This window comes from Copadichromis virginalis, linkage group LG16, assembly GCF_057382275.1.
Source record: "Copadichromis virginalis isolate Kocher_CV1m ecotype Utaka linkage group LG16, C_Virginalis_male_GT1.1, whole genome shotgun sequence".
Taxonomy (NCBI): Eukaryota; Metazoa; Chordata; class Actinopteri; order Cichliformes; family Cichlidae; genus Copadichromis; species Copadichromis virginalis.
In genome coordinates, this window is record NC_140633.1 from 6,933,623 (window position 1) to 6,945,931 (window position 12,309).

The 12,309-nt window shown below is 39.4% G+C and overlaps 1 long non-coding RNA gene across 9 annotated transcripts; it reads right to left on the reverse strand.

The window, feature by feature from the left end:
- Positions 1–696: 696 nt before the first annotated feature.
- On the reverse strand, positions 697–9,877 carry LOC146690166 (uncharacterized). 9 transcript variants are annotated; one of them, XR_014915643.1, is made up of 8 exons: positions 9,796–9,877; positions 7,434–9,590; positions 7,073–7,181; positions 6,848–6,967; positions 6,544–6,705; positions 2,578–2,691; positions 1,694–1,851; positions 697–1,266 (listed from the first exon to the last, which is right to left on the reverse strand). It is a non-coding gene; the product is annotated as an uncharacterized LOC146690166 (long non-coding RNA). The 9 variants fall into 9 exon arrangements; XR_014915647.1 differs by adding an exon at positions 2,076–2,384 and having other exon boundaries at positions 822–1,266; positions 7,434–9,871; XR_014915646.1 differs by lacking the exon at positions 9,796–9,877 and having other exon boundaries at positions 836–1,266; positions 7,434–7,590; positions 8,132–9,674.
- Between the last annotated feature and the right edge of the window lie 2,432 nt (positions 9,878–12,309).

The window sequence follows — 12,309 nt, forward strand, 5'->3', positions numbered from 1 at the left end:
GAATCTGAAAACAACACTTTTTTGGTCTAAGTGATCAAAGTAGAAAACAGAACTGATGTTCAAGAACAAACCGTAGCTGCACTAATATTACACATCTCGATCGTTGTACTGAACAGACATGTTGCTTTTAAAACCACATGCAGTGTGTGACCATGACTGTTCACTGAGACCATGAACGCCACTTCGCTGAAGCATTCTTCTTCTTCTTCTTGCCATTAAATTGGAAGCAGAAGCAGCACGAGCTGATTTGATCTACTGAAAGGAAAAAGCAGAACATCTGAGTTGAAACCAGTCAGCTGAAATCATTAAGACAGGAACAAATTCAATGCAGTGTCTCAAGTGGCTTAGCCTGTTACAACTGTTGATACAAGCTAAATACGGTTAACACACAGTGTCAGGGAGCTCCAGTGTGGGAACTAGTGGCTTTAGGTTTGTAGTCATTTAACTTTCATCCATTCATTCATTTAATTCAGGAGGAAGAAATGCCAGGTTGGTGCAGGCTGGTTACATGCATTTGGTCCCATGCTGTCTTTAATTAAATGACTTGGTTCATTTTATGGCTGGGCTGTATGTGGGGTTATATCATGTTATTTGGGCAGGAGTACCTGTCCCCTGTTAGACTTAGAAAGTTTCTCCATAAGTAGAGTTTCTAACTCTTCTAGCACATCTGTGGCTGACAGCTTTTTGGTGGCTCTTTTTACCCCACACTGGTTGTGAGTGTGTAAATAGCCCCACTAGTTATTTTGGGTTGCAGTTAACTAGGGAGGAAGGGGTGGGTATGCCATGATTAGGTGAATAACAATTATATGTGATACATAAATTTCACAATGCATGCATATATCTCTATCAATTAAACCTGGCCTGAGGGCTGCCATTTTTTACATTCAGTTATTTCTCTTAGAAATGTTGGAACTAAATAATGAATGTGTTACAGTTAAAGTGAAACACTGGTCAGTGTAAATGGCTCATTGGGACACAGAAACCTTTAAATTAAACCTGATATCTAGTGTCAAACAATATCAAAGCTGTAAAAGATGTTTACATTCAGAATTTATAAAACTATTATTGTAAATAAATTCAAACAAGTGAGCTTTTCTCTTTGTGCTGAATATCAACACTGTGGTTTCTTAGACTGTAAGCTGTACTTTAGTGCAACCAGTTGCAGAAGCTGCCACTCCAAATGTCTTTTGATAACAAGAAAAAAATACCTTTTCAGTACACGGCCTGAAGTTCTTCTCCGAAATCTTCTGCAATCGGCTTTGTCTGCTGGTTTGAAGACAATAAACCATAAAAAAGATGATTTAGTCACTTTGTCTGTGTCATGCAGCTCGAATGTGTCGTGTAACGATGTTGAATAGCCGTCGTTATCCCTCTGCTGCGTCAGTAGGATTGTACTGTACAGCATCTCATTGATATGTGAGGAATGCTAATGTAACACGATAACAGACTTACATCATTAAAATATAAAGTGCAGGAGATATTTAGATATTTTTTATATTTATATTACATTTTATAGCTGACGGATATTACTAAATAGATAGAATTTACTAAATAGCTGGATGAACATGAAAAATATGTCTATAATAACAAATGACCATGAGAGCCAGTAGAATTAATTCAGCTGGACACTCAAAAGACGTCCTTAAATGCTCTTTAAGTGGCAGAACAGATGAACAAACAGTTAATCGCTTACTTGAGATGAAATCTGCTCAGCTACTTTGAAAACAGCTTCTAACTGGTTCCTCCTTTAACAGGATGACTGCTCAGGGGTAAGGCCATCATGCAATCCAGCAACCTTTATGGTTCTGCTTTGATTCACCAGGAACTATTAGGGAAACCTTCCAGCGCCTCCTGTGAAAGACACAGGCATAAACACACAAACATTTATTAACATGTTCCACAGTGTTCCAGTTTGATTTTCTTATCCTGTGGACAACAACGTACATGGATGCAGGTTTATTGTTAACTTTTGTAAGGTTTATTTAATGAACATATCCAGCTGCAGCTCCACTGTGATCCTGAACTGGATAAGCACTTAAGAAAATGTGTCAATAAATGGACAAACATCAACTTACTATATTTATCCAAACAGACGGGACCAATAATGCTTCGCTGAGTTAGAGACTTTAACAGACTCTTCTATGTAAGAATGTCTCGTGCTGATATACCTGCAAACTTGACAACAAAGGTTTTTCAGACTACATGTAGCTGTCCTCTATGTCAGCTAACACATTTACATTTATGTCACACTTATTTCTGCTTTCCCATTTTATAATTATTACTTACATTTTGATTAGATACCTTGAGTTTGTAAATGATCAGATTACATAATTGGAATACAATGTATCCAATTCAGGGTTGCGGGAGGATGAAGCCTATCCCAGCTGATACAGGACAAAGACAGGCTGCCAGTTTATTGCAGGGCTAATACAACATGTGTAACAGAAAATCCACTTAAATGTTTGATATTTCTTATAATAATCATAATTATGACTATTATTTAAAGGTTTCTTCATAAATACATTTTGATTTTTTATAACCCCTAAAATATAAACCTGAGCTGTTTCAGATTCTGACCTCTGACCTCAGTGACCTGGCTGTGTCCTCACTGCAGCTCCCTCTTGGAAGTACGTCTGCTTCTTGTCTTCCCCCAGTGTTGACCGCCTGATATCAAGATATCACGTACTGTAACTGAGGAACAAAAAAGGACAAACACTTGCCTTCATTTAAAAGTACATTCATACAGAGATAATCTATGGAAACACACTAGTTCACAGTTTGGGAGGAACCAGTTCCTGTGAAACATTTCTGTATATGAACATCATGTGGAGAATGAATGAAATGAGTTCTTCAGGTGACTCAGCAGTCCCACACTGACAAATGAAATCTAGTTAAACTATTAAGCATATTTGCTCTTCTGAAATCTGTGTTAAACAACAACAAACATAAATTAGTAACAAAAACTACAGCTGAGTATAGGCTTTACAAACCACCAGCAGCCATAATGCTAAATTTTAATCTTCAAATGTTTCTGAGCTGTCTTCAACCTGCACATTAAAGTCTCAATAAATAAAGTCAATGCAGACTCAATCCTAAATGTTCAGCACACAGAGACACAGAGGTACTGTTTAAAGTTTAGTGTTAACTTGAGTCACTGATCATTCACAGTATTACAGAGTCTGGCAGTCTTTGCATGATGTCCACGTCACTGTAAGTTTCTAGCTGACTCTCAGGTGTGCCAGCAGGAAAGAGTAATAATAACCTGCATCCTGAGGTTTGTCATGCAGGATTAAAGGAGCCAAGCTTTGTTCACACAGCTAGGATTGTATTTTACACTGACCCTGGGTCAGTATCAACTTCAAGAAGACAGCTGTAACTGTTGATAGAAGAATCACACACACATATTTATGGCTTTGCCTTATAGAATTCAGCATCTCAGTGCTCAGGAAATAGGTTTTGCAGCTGTTTGAGCTAAGATTTTCAAGTTATTCACAAATTAAAACCTATACTTTGTGTCGGGCAAGAACTAAATTCAAATGCATGTAACAGTGAGAAACGCGTTTCTCATCAACTTCATAGAGCTTGCTGTAACTTTTGATAGAAGACTCAGACAAACATATTCATGGCTTTATCTTATAGACTTCAATATCCCCCCAATGTGTGTGTGAGTCTTCTCTCAAAATTTACAGCTGTCTTTATGAAGTTTATGGAAAAACGCTTTATTTCACCACGTTAGTGCGTTTCTCGCTATTACATGCATTTGAATGGAGTTCTCGCCCGACACAAAGTATAGGTTTTCAATTTGTGAATAACTTGAAAATCTTAGCTCAAACAGCTGCAAAACCTATTTCCTCAGCACGGAGATGCTGAATTCTATAAGGCAAAGCCATAAATATGTGTGTGTGTGAGTCCTCTATCAAAAGTTACAGCTGTCTTCATGAAGTTGATACTGACCCAGGGTCAGTGTAAAATACAAGTTATTCACATAATGAAAACTTATACTTTGTTTCGTGCAAGAACTCCATTCAAATGCATGTAATAGTCAGAAACGCACTGTCTCGGCGAAATGAAGCCTTTTTGTACAACTTCATGAAGTTAGCTGTAACTTTTGATAAAAGGCTCAAAGCAGAGGGATAACGACGGCTATTCAACATCGTTACACGACACATTCGAGCTGCATGACGCAGACAAAGTGACTAAATCATCTTTTTTGTGGTTTATTGTCTTCAAACCAGCAGACAAAGCCGATTGCAGAAGATGTCGGAGAAGAACTTCAGGCCGTGTACTGAAAAGGTATTTTTTTCTTGTTATCAAAAGACATTTGGAGTGGCAGCTTCTGCAACTGGTTGCACTAAAGTACAGCTTACAGTCTAAGAAACCACAGTGTTGATATTCAGCACAAAGAGAAAAGCTCACTTGTTTGAATTTATTTACAATCATAGTTTTATAAATTCTGAATGTAAACATCTTTTACAGCTTTGATATTGTTTGACACTAGATATCAGGTTTAATTTAAAGGTTTCTGTGTCCCAATGAGCCATTTACACTGACCAGTGTTTCACTTTAACTGTAACACATTCATTATTTAGTTCCAACATTTCTAAGAGAAATAACTGAATGTAAAAAATGGCAGCCCTCAGGCCAGGTTTAATTGATAGAGATATATGCATGCATTGTGAAATTTATGTATCACATATAATTGTTATTCACCTAATCATGGCATACCCACCCCTTCCTCCCTAGTTAACTGCAACCCAAAATAACTAGTGGGGCTATTTACACACTCACAACCAGTGTGGGGTAAAAAGAGCCACCAAAAAGCTGTCAGCCACAGATGTGCTAGAAGAGTTAGAAACTCTACTTATGGAGAAACTTTCTAAGTCTAACAGGGGACAGGTACTCCTGCCCAAATAACATGATATAACCCCACATACAGCCCAGCCATAAAATGAACCAAGTCATTTAATTAAAGACAGCATGGGACCAAATGCATGTAACCAGCCTGCACCAACCTGGCATTTCTTCCTCCTGAATTAAATGAATGAATGGATGAAAGTTAAATGACTACAAACCTAAAGCCACTAGTTCCCACACTGGAGCTCCCTGACACTGTGTGTTAACCGTATTTAGCTTGTATCAACAGTTGTAACAGGCTAAGCCACTTGAGACACTGCATTGAATTTGTTCCTGTCTTAATGATTTCAGCTGACTGGTTTCAACTCAGATGTTCTGCTTTTTCCTTTCAGTAGATCAAATCAGCTCGTGCTGCTTCTGCTTCCAATTTAATGGCAAGAAGAAGAAGAAGAATGCTTCAGCGAAGTGGCGTTCATGGTCTCAGTGAACAGTCATGGTCACACACTGCATGTGGTTTTAAAAGCAACATGTCTGTTCAGTACAACGATCGAGATGTGTAATATTAGTGCAGCTACGGTTTGTTCTTGAACATCAGTTCTGTTTTCTACTTTGATCACTTAGACCAAAAAAGTGTTGTTTTCAGATTCTTTCTTTTAAATCTATAAAGCACCTGCTCATTTTTTATTACAATTAGTTTCACATAAATGTTAGTTTTTCCTTTATGATCTTTTAATGCTTACACTACACTGTACACATTAGAGACATTTCTGTTACCTGTTTCTGTTGACTCAGAGTTGTGAAATGTTCTTTTATTTAATGCACAATATGAAGTTCATAATTTTCTTACAAATAAAACTCTAATGACAAACATGAACAGCTGTGCTTATTTCTGAGACATGAGTTTTTGAATGTGTTTAGACAGTGTGCATCTGTAATCTGAAACTGTAATGGTGAACCTGAGGTGATGGTCAACAGAAGGCTAATATATATCAATATAAAACAATATTGAAGTAATGTCTTTACCCCCTGCAGAGTGTGGACGCTGTGCACTCAATCACCTTATTCACTGTAGTAAACATGCACCGCTAGCTCAAGTGACTGACTGTCTCCATGGTTACATCGTATATTATTAGCTATGTAAACAGCTTCCATAGATACCGCCATAGCTCTCTGCAGCTGTAACACTTTCACACTTTGCAAATCATTTCACGATTTTGATAGTTATGAAGACAGAATATGTTTTTAAGGTCATGCTAGGCGGTTGCTATGGTGGTTGCTGTGGACTTGGCTTGACCGCGTCCGATTCCTGTTATTAGCTGTCCGCCGTAGGAAGGCTGCGTTCCATTTACAAGTAGTGACAGTCTGCCGCAACTCGAACTCAAACCCCGCTTTGTTCTTTAATTATAGGCCTTTTATAGCCGTTCATGACACGGGCACACACACACATAAAGCACTTTGCCTCACCATGACAATGGAACTTTACCTAAGCTAACCTTTAAAATATCTGATATAGGATAGAAAAAATGAAGCAACCAGAGATTTAATGATGAAGACTCTGGGTTCTGTAGTGACCTGAATGACTCTTTGCATACAATTTATTGAAGAGGACTTTAGAATGCACTTTACATTTAGACTGTTGCTGTTTAATTTTTTACATTGTTGCCGTGTTATGTCATGAATAAAGTTCACCTGCTGGGGGTTTGATGGATCAGATCATCATAATCAATGGGTCCTGAGGTGGGCGGGACTGTCTCTGGTGATGTCACCATGAAGGAACAGCATCTGGCACGTGTTGCTGAAACATCCCAGTACACTGGTGTAGTTTCCTCTCCAGCTGTTTGACATTTGACACTTCAACATTAAGGAGAAGAAGAAGAAACAGTGTTAGGTCAGGTGACCACATGGTTTCTAAAGTAACTGACAGGAAGTAACCAGGCCGTTAGAAATGGATGGCATGTGTTTAGAGTTACTGGAGTTGGGTAACTCTACTTACCAAAAGCAGAAGCACACAGATGAAGGATCAGATGCTGAATGTTGCAGGAACATGCTCGTGCGGTGGTCATTCAGTGCTGCTCCGGCAGGTTAGACAGTCCAAGACTGATATACTGCCCATCTGAGAGTTTGAAAACACACATGCAAAGATTTATTTTGTATTACAGTCAAAGTTGGATGTTCATTTTTGTCCTTTAAAAATGTTTGTGTATTTGAAAGCGCTAACATTTAAGGATGACTTGGATCGTCTCCTTTAAAGGGGAGACAAGTGTATCCACTGATCCACGTCACTTTACCTGGATGATGACTCCTCTCCCCCTCACTCAGAAACGCTCCTAATATAACCAAGCAAATAAATAATATTGAAGATTTACTTACATCATTACAAAAACAGGAAAAACATCTCCCTTTGATTCTATTTCTCCATTCCTGCTGAACATCAGGCAACAAATATCTCAATAAATCACAGTAAAATGTAAAGCACATGTTTTCTCTGCTTTGTCTAACCTCTGCAGAGCCTCTGTCAAGAAAAACATATCTGTAAGCATAAAACAAATATACATTTCATAACACGTCACTGGACAAACCTCGGTCAGTTGATTTCCTCTGTGCAGTGTAGACGAACATCAGTCAGCAAGTCAAGGTGGTGAGATGGACTGGTGTCCTTTGTGACTCTGCTGGTTCTTCTGAGGAAATACCACCGTCTCTCCACACCGTCACCATCTGTGAGCACAAACTGCTGCTCTGCTCTGCCAGCATGTAGGAAATCACATATCACACACACAGGGGTGAAGAAACATTAGAACTCAACTTTGGATACTTTAGATCTAAACAGATCAAAGTAGCTCTTAGCTTCAACAATCAGTGAACAGACAAACAATGATACCATACTGATTCTGTATGAATACAATATGGTATTTTCAATACAGGTGTCAAATTAATTTACTAAAACTAATACAGATATATGTATTTTTTTTTTATAAATTCGTTTGCTAAATTATAAGAATATATATTTTTTCATTTAACAATTGCAACTGAAAGAAATTAAATATTGAACAAAAATATATTGTCACATTCTGAGCATGCTCAGCATGCTGACAGACTTGAAGTTGCTACAGATTTTAAGAAGTGATAATTATAGGGAAAAAACTTCTCTTTTTCATCCGTTTAATCAAACATTTGATGCCTTAGATGTCTCAGTCCTATAGCATTCTGCAACTACAACTAAGCTGAAGCTTGGATTTGGCTGCAGGTGCCCTGTACATCCTTCTCAACATGTGGGTACCATTTAATCACACTTCTTCCTGAGCTTTGCTTCGTCACAAGACCAAAGGTGGCATCCCGTGTCACGGTCATATCATCATCCAGAAGAAACATTTGAAGAAACATCATGGAGAAGAAACATTTACGCGCCTCCCGGTTTTGTTTTCTGATCCTGCAAAAAGACTGAGGACAACAAAGCCCAGAGAACACGAGATACACAACATCCAACATTCAGACTCAACAGCCTCCATAAATGAAGAGCACCAGGTTGGTTCAGTTATAGTAGATGTCATGGAATTTTTTAAATAAAGTCTGCAACACAGAAAGAGCTGTGATCATGCTATTTATTACTGTGCACAGGAGAGCAAACACACATCAAACATCACAGTTCAGTCATGTCAGCTCTGCCACTTCACGTGTCTCGCTATGAAACCTAACGGATCAATGGTTATGCTGTTTTGTGCCCTTGACGTTATCAGCACCTGTAAAGGGAGTTGTTTTCTCAAACTGCTGAAGTAAGTTCATCTAGTTTTAGAAACCTTCATTGAACAGTCTATAACAGTGTCACAACTAAGCATATGCATAAGCACTTAAATGCTTTAAATGAGAATAACATAAAATTTCTATTACAGGAGCTAGAGCCTGTCCCAGTAGTCATAGGTAGAGCACACCTGGACAGGTCACCAGTCTGTCAGAGGACTAACACAGATGCAGCCTGACTCAATCCTAAATGTTCAGCACACAGAGACACAGAGGTACCGTTTAAAGTTTAGTGTTAACTTGAGTCACTGATCATTTGCAGTATTACAGAGTCTGGCAGTCTTTGCATGATGTCCACGTCACTGTAAGTTTCTAGCTGACTCTCAGGTGTGACAGGTGTGCCAGCAGGAAAGAGTAATAATAGCCTGCATCCTGAGGTTTTTCATGCAGGATTAAAGGAGCCAGGCTTTGTTCACACAGCTAGGATTGTATTTTACACTGACCCTGGGTCAGTATAAGTATCATACAGTTTAAACGAAGCACTGAAACTTGCACATATTTATTACAGATGCACTGAAGCTAATCGAGATATTTGCTGTCAGTCTGTGGCTGCGATTAAACACTTTACTGGAAACTTTATTAACTAGTAACTTCGTCAGTCATGACAGAAGCTAATATTTCTGTGCTAACATCGTTTAAACAGTAACAGCTTTACTCCAATATAAGCTAACGTTTACACCGTAACTTTAAGCTAGCACCATAAAGACGGTAAAACACGTAATAACATCTACAAATGCATCTTAAAGCTGTTATATTAGCACTCGGTGTATTACTAACATAACCACATTAACATTATTGACACTCGCTGGTCTGACTTTTAATAGTCATTCTATAAATGCTGTCCGTTTAAACGGTCTTACTTGTACACACTGCTGTATCCACCGGATTGCAGCCAGAGTGGATTCTGGAGTCTTCCCACGCTCCTGTTAGTGATCCTCCATCTGGATGGATGATAACAACCTTCTGAACAATCTAGCAGGAGATGGTCCATATCTAGGGGATATGGACTGACAACAGCCAAAGCGGGTGAATAAAGTCACCCAGTCGCTAGCTGTGCGATTACCCAGCATACACCAGCACAATATTAGGCACAGCACCACCATAGACATTTTCAGTGGTTTTGAATGCAGGACATGGTTATCTTACCTTGTAAAATGCATGACAATAAAACAGCTAACCACCATAAAATGGTATTGTGTATGTATGTATGTGCATGTGTGTGTGTGTGTGTGTGTGAGAGAGAGAGAGAGAGAGAGGGGGGGGGGGGGGAGAGATCAAAGGCGTGCGCTTATGTTTTTTCTTGATCAAGAGTGTGCCTCCTCTCTCTTATTGGATGTATGGTATAGCATGTTTATTCAGGTGCACCTTTGAAGTCTATGAGAATACTTTGCAGCCTGGTCTGAGTGGTCATTTCTGCACAGACACAATGAAGCGTGCACTCAGTTTAGAGGAGGCTGTTGCTGCAGTTTTGCACTCTCCACAAGCAGTGGAGATACTTCTGACAGCGAAGAAGAATTTTTGCCAGGCACCAAGGAGCTTTGCAGCTCATGTGCGGAGGAGGAGAAGGAGAAGGAGGAAGAAGAGCAGGAGGAAGAGACAAGACTGGAGGATGGCCAGTGGAGATCTAAAAATGGAGAAATCATGTGGCAACCCACACACGAAGAGGTCCTGCCATTTTTTCCTCCCCCCATTTTAACCCCAGGACCAACCCATTATGCAATTCGTATAGGATCAGCAGCCCTGTGAGCACTTTCCATCTTTTTTTTTGCAGAGGACATTATGCAGCTAATCCTGCATTTCACCAACCTGCAGGGGCAACAGGTCAGTAAAAGACTGGAAGATGAGGAGTTGCAGGCTTACATGGGGCTTGTGATGCTGGCTGGCCTGTACAGGTCTCAACATGAAACGACAACAAGCCTGTGAAATGGGGAGACAGGGCTCTTCTGTTTCATGCTACCATGTCAAAAAAAAAATGATTTGAGCAAATTAATCGGGCAGTAAGATTCGATGATCGTCTCTCCCGTCCAGGTCGCTATGGGGGGGGGGGGGGGGGGGGGGGGGCAAGGCTGTGGTTTCCTACATCCCCAAGCAAAGAAAAAAGGTTGTCTTATTGAGCACCAGGCACCGTGAGCTACAAGTCCAGGACTCTGGGAAGAGAAAGCCCCACATCATCCTGGATTATAACAAATGCAAAGGGACTGTGGATCATTTGGACCAGGTAAGCACAATTATAAGTAATTTATTTGCCAAATTGTTTACCGTTTCTCATTGTTATAACTGATAAAGTCAGATAATGTGATTATAATAGTTTTGATATGAGATGATAGTTTTAGACTATGATAGTTTTGATAGTTACAGTAAGGGGGGGGGGGGGGGTCCAGTTTGACGCCCACAGGCAGGAAGAATCTCTTGCTTATGGCTGTATAAATCTGTTCATGTCACCTGATCATTTCTTTTTGTTTTGCAGGTTTGTGGCAACTACTCCTGCCGTAGAAGGACACGTAGGTGGCCCATGTGTCTGTTCTACCACATGATCGAGGTAAGCTGCTATAATGCTTTCATTCAAGACAGCTGTAACTTTTGATAGAAGACGCATATAAACATATTTATGGCTTTATCTTTTAAAGTTCGATATCCCCGTGTTGAGCAAACAGGTTTTGCAGCTGTTTGATCTAAGATTTTCAAGTTATTCACAAAATGAATACCTATACTTTGTTTCGTGCGACAACTCCATTCAAATGCATGTAATAGTCAGAAACGCACTGTCTTGGCGAAATAAAGCGTTTACAACTTCATGAAGACAGCTCTAACTTTTGATAGGAGACTCAGATATGCGTATTTATGGCTTTATCTGATCGAATTCAATATCCCCGTGTTGAGCAAACAGTTTTAAAGCTATGTGAGCTAAGATTTTCAAGTTATTCACAAGATGAAAACCTATACTTTGTTTCGTGCGAGAACTCCATTCAAATGCATGTAATAGTCAGAAACGCACGGTCTCGGCGAAATAAAGTGTTTTTGTACAGCTTGAAGTTACCTGTAACTTTTGATAGAAGGCTCAGACACACATCAATATGGCTTTGCCTTATACAATTCAGCATCTCCGTGCTGGGGAAACAGGTTTTGCAGCTGTTTGAGCCAAGAGCTTCCAGTTATTGAAAAAATGAAAGCCTATACTTTGTTTCGTGCGAGAACTCCATTCAAATGCATGTAAAAGTCAGAAACGCACTGTCTCGGCGAAATAAAGGGTTTACAACTTCATGAAGACAGCTGTAACTTTTGATAGGAAACTCAGATATACGTATTTATGGCTTTATCTTATAGAATTCAATATCCCCGTGTTGAGCAAACAGTTTTAAAGCTATGTGAGCTAAGATTTTTAAGTTATTCACAAAATAAAAAGCTATACTTTGTTTCGTGTGAGAACTCCATTTATGTTACGCCCCTAATCTAGGCGTGTAGGGACGCACATAAGGTTGGAGGAGAGAGATACAAATCCCCGCCCTGGTTCCCAAGCCAAACATCCAAACCAGTTGTGAGTAAAAAAAAGGTGATTTTATTTAAGGACAAGAAGCATAGCTCCAGGGTGAGCCCAAGCCAAAATAATAAACAAAACCAACTAAGACCCACCAGCAAAGACTAACTAAACCCTAGGAAAGA